The sequence below is a fragment of the Schistocerca piceifrons genome, unplaced genomic scaffold, assembly GCF_021461385.2.
Source record: "Schistocerca piceifrons isolate TAMUIC-IGC-003096 unplaced genomic scaffold, iqSchPice1.1 HiC_scaffold_786, whole genome shotgun sequence".
Lineage (NCBI taxonomy): Eukaryota > Metazoa > Arthropoda > Insecta > Orthoptera > Acrididae > Schistocerca > Schistocerca piceifrons.
In genome coordinates, this window is record NW_025729043.1 from 67,501 (window position 1) to 72,500 (window position 5,000).

Sequence of the window (5,000 nt, forward strand, 5' to 3'; positions counted from 1 at the left end):
CCTCTCCAAAAATGCTGCCATCCTAGAGTGTCGACGCAGCACGCACAGGGTGCATTGAGTAGCAAGACTTGTTGCCAGGAACGAAATTAAAAGCGAGGGGCATACTCTGCTATGCCGCAGTGGGCGACGACACTTGACTCAGAAAGACACCTCGCTCTGCAGGTGTGAAGAAATAGTGAGTTGAGAACCAAAAGGGAAGAAAGAAAGAAAGATAGAAATGAAAGGAAATTAAAAACAGGGACGGCAGCACACACAAGTGAAAATGAAACTGGCGAGATAATCCCATCGCCTAGAGAATTAACTAAGGAATAAGCTTCTAAGATTGATTGCGTGATTCCTATTTTTCCAATAAAGTTTTTGCAATAATTGTTCCAATTGCGAATCTGGGGTGAGTCAAGTCAGAGATTGGTGCAAAAAAACCAGGGGCAATCCTAGGCAATGCCTGGACAAGGCGCCCTAGGCAACCTGGAACACCGTTTGATATCCATGGATCATTGCAACTTTCAAATACCGGGCAAAAGTGGTCGTATAGTTTCGAGCAGATTCCGCCACGCGATGCTGGCTCCACAGGTAGTCCATGAAAGAGACAGCATCGGCGAGGGAAAGGTCGTAGATCGTGAAAATGGTGTGGCCCAAGAGCCACACCATTGCGTTACGTCTTGGTCGGGGGTGTGTTTGAAGATCAGGTGTAAGGAACCAGTCTGTGGACACATTTGCTGGCGTCGTCCCACCGATCAGCGCTATGAGCACACGTGCAAGGGCCCACACTTCTGTGACGTGGGGGCAGAGGAGGCGATGCTCCCTGGTGTCAACGTCACCACAGCGGCCGCAAGCAGCCGAGGGTCGTAGGCGGATGGCCGCCAGGCGATGGTTAGTGGGGATTAAATTGTTGACTACACGGTACCATAGCGCCGAAACTGCGGTGGGAAGGGCTGAGTTGTTAATATTAGCCCAAACTTGGCGCCAGATGACCGACGGTCGTCTGTCCTCTAATTTATGTGGCGTGGGCTGGCCTCGGAGTGCCTGGTAAAGGCGCTTCGACGTGCGTGCCTTGTCAGTGGCCACTGTGAGGACATAACTGCGGTGGAAGTAATAGTCTCTGACCGTCGTCAGCCGGAACGGAATATGCGTCAAACAGACCGGTGCACGCGCCGAGTGTGGACGATAACGGTCGAAGAGGACCGCTGTAGTCCCACCGGGGTCGGCTTCGCGCAAAGCGGTGACACGGTGTATCAGAAGGGCCGCACATTTCCGGGAAAAGTCAATGAGGCCGAGGCCGCCATCGGGCTTCGGCAGCGTACAGGTCAGCGCATCAACCTTGAACAGCGCATGCCGCCACAAGAGCCAGTATACTGCTTGCGAGATGGCTCGGCCGATCTGCTTCGGCAGCGTAAGGAGTTGGGCGACATACCATGCCCGTGAGAGGAGATAACCATTAATCAGCTGGATGCGTTGATGGAGGTCGAGCCGTCGATCAGCGTGGCTCACGCAAAGGCCCCTGATGCGTGTGAGAAGCCGCCGCCACGTGAGGGTTAACATACGCTGCGGACAGGCAGTCACCTCAAGACCCAAGATGCGCTGTTCCCCCACAACGCGGTACCAGGGGCGTTCGACGGTCAATGATCGTGGCCCTAGCGGAAGCAACACGGTCTTGTTGGGATTTAACTGAGCACCGGAGGCCCGTTCATAAACGTCGAGAACGCGGCGAACGGAATCGATGTCCCTGGCGTTAGCAACGAACACACCAACGTCATCGGCGTAGGCTGCACAGCGGAAGGTGACGCCTGGGAGAGCGACACCGTCGACCAACCGGCCAATGTCACGCAGCAAGGGGTCCAGCGCCAAGGCAAACAAATACATCGACAAGGGACACCCCTGTCGAACTGACCGCCTGATGGGAATGGGGCGCGACCGGCAACCGTTCACCACGATAGTGGAATTCGCCCCATCCAAGAAGTGCCGGGTGATGCGTATGAAGCGCTCCCCAAAACCCATCCGCGACATAACGCCCAGCAGGTAAGGGTGCGAGACCCTGTCAAAGGCACCGGCGAAGTCCAAGGAAAGAATGGCAGCCGGAGTGCGAGTGTCAGCGGTGAGGAAGACAACATCGCGGTACAGGGAAGCGGCGGTGAAGATGTTCCGACGCGAAACGCCACAGGATTGAGTGGGGCAAAGTACCTTAGTCATCGCCTGTTTGAGACGAGAGGCCACGCATCGTGCCACCAACTTATAGTCAGTGTTAAGGACAGTGATAGGACGCAGGTCTTGAGCTCGGCAGTGACCAGTCACCTTTGGAATAAGGGCAATACGTCCAGATAAAAAGTCGGCGGGTAAGTCGCATCCAGCAAAAATCTCCTCGCACATTGTGCAGAAACGGTCGCCGAGCAGGTCCCAAAATTGTTGGTAGAACTCATAAGGGAGACCGTCGGGGCCAGGTGACTTGCGTCCCGGACAGGCACGGAGGACAGATGTGAGGTCAGCGAGTGTCAGGGGCTCGGTTAAAGAGTCGCGGTCATGATGATCCAAAGAAGTTGGCACCCCACTGACAAGTGCACGTTGGGCGGCGACGTCGACCTCAACATCCTGGAAGAGGTGCGTGAAATGGTCCGTCAGGTGTTGGAGGACGTCACGGTTGTCCGTGATACGCGCACCATCGTCTGTCTTAAGGCGCAGAATGGTGTTCTTCTTGGCACGAGTTCGTTCAGAGGCAAGGTGATAAATGGATGGCTCCTCGCCTTCAATCAGGGATGCAGAACGACACCGCACCACCATACCGTCGGCTTTCTCCCGAGAGAAGCGAAGGATTTGCGCCTTAATTTTGTTGAGGCGCATGTGGAGCTGATCGTACCTGTCAGCAGGAAGAGTCAGGGCGTCAGTGAGACACTGCTGATAGAAGGCCAACGTGCTACGTTTCCAGTGGGCGACGTCGCGACTATATTGCCGGATAACACGTCGCAGCCGGGGCTTCGCACAACGGAGCCACCAAACCACCGTGGTAGGGTACCGGGAAGTGTCCACGAGACAATCCTGCCACGTTTTCGTGACGAGAGCACGAAGTTCGGGCAGGGATAGATGAAGGGTATTCATCTTCCAAGAGGTGCCACGAGGAACCGGGACGGGACCCGCGATACGCAAGGAACACGAGTACGCACAGTGGTCACTAAAGGCCACGGGTATGACTTGGACGGCACAAAGGGCGGGAGTCAAATCAGCCGAGACATAAACACGATCAATACGGCTGGCTCCAGTGGGATAGATGTGGGTAAATTGCGTGTAGGCGGGATGGAAGTGGCGCCACGTGTCAGTAAGGTCAGCCGCCTGAAGGAGTGAAGCGAGCGCTTCACACCGCATAGGCGTCGGGACCTGGTCAACTCCGGCTACCACACAGTTGAAGTCTCCGCCAAAGACGATAGGGCGACGAGCTGCTAAGAAAGGGGGGAGATCAGACTGAAAAAGTGTTGTTCTATCATGCCTGTGGTTAGCACCTGAAGGAGCATAGACATTTAGAAAAAGGACATCTTGAAGGATACATGCAAGGACGCGACCGTTGGGTAGCGTGGTAACATGGGATGGAGTGAATTCTGATCGGTAGAGCAAAGCAGTACCCCGCCGGGCGTCAGGGTCGATGTTATACAGTGCCTCATAACCAACCAGGTCAGATAGAAAAGGGGCACAAACCTCCTGGAGAAATACCACATCAAACGCACCAAGGCGGAGAAAGTCCTTCAGAGATCGAAGTTTGACCGGGTTGGAGATGGAGTTAATGTTGACCGTTAAAAGGGAGAGGGCTCCCGGCGGACGGTCAAAGGCAGGCATGGGAGAGCAACACAGAGTAGACAACGGCAGATAGGGTCACGGCCGTAGGGAAGCAGGTGTGGAAACATCCACACCAGAACCCAGCGATATCACCCCGGATGTGAGAAACAAATACCAAGCAGCTCATGTGGGGAAAGGCCCACTCAATCACGCATGTCATCGCCCTCGTCGTCAGCCCAGTTCAGGCCCCCCCCATCGGCAGGATAGTCTGAGCCAGGCGGCGCAGACGGGTCGGACACAGAAGGATGTGAAAGGGTACGAGTACGCTGCATTGGCTGGTCGCTACCCTGCTCATGTTTTCGTTTTGCAGGGATCGCTCCCCGATCTCGCGAGGAACTGATAAGAGCCTCTAGTTGCCGAGCAGTTTGCCGCATACCGCCCGAGCGGTCAGCGGAAACAGAGCGGGAAACTGAGGAGGCCTGAGAGTCAGCCTCACTGCCGCTCTCAGGGGGACGTAAACCGTCCGCCTCCTCCGCCGGCTGGTCCGGGCTCGCCTTCTTGCGCCGATGACGGCGGCGGGGGGACTTAGCGTCATCTGCCGGGACGGGTGGGGGAGGAAGAACGACCTCCATCTGTTCGACAGCGACCACATCACTCGCCATAGCAGGCACATCAGACGCCGCCGGCGGTACCGCCACAACGGGCGTCTGGTCCGGGGCGGGTCCGTCAACCGGTGCACTGGGTGCCGGTTGCACTGCTTCTGGCGGGGGTGACACGTCAGTTCGCTCAGCGGGACGGTGGGCAGCGCCCGCCACTACCTCGCTGAGGAGAGGCACAAGGTCGGTACCAGCAGTGCGTTCCCGCGGCAGTTGCACAGGACGCCGGCGCGGGCAATCCACGCGGAGATGCTCCGTCGATTGACAAAGGGAGCAAGTCTGCGGTTGCCCAATATAGGTGACCTGGGCCCTGGTACTCGCAACATTGATATACGACGGGATGTGCTGGCGGAGGTCCATGCGGACACTACGAACGCCGCTGTTGCCCTGGAAACGGTAGGCACTGCCCCACCTCTCATTCGTGATGCTGAGCACCGTGCCATACCGCGACAGGACACGGCCGATTACGTCATTGGGACACTCAGGGGGTACGTTAAATACCCGCACAGTCCGTATCCCAAAGCCAGATGGCACTATATGCACTGTTCCGACAGTTCCATCGAAGTAGCGGAACGGATGTTCGCCCGC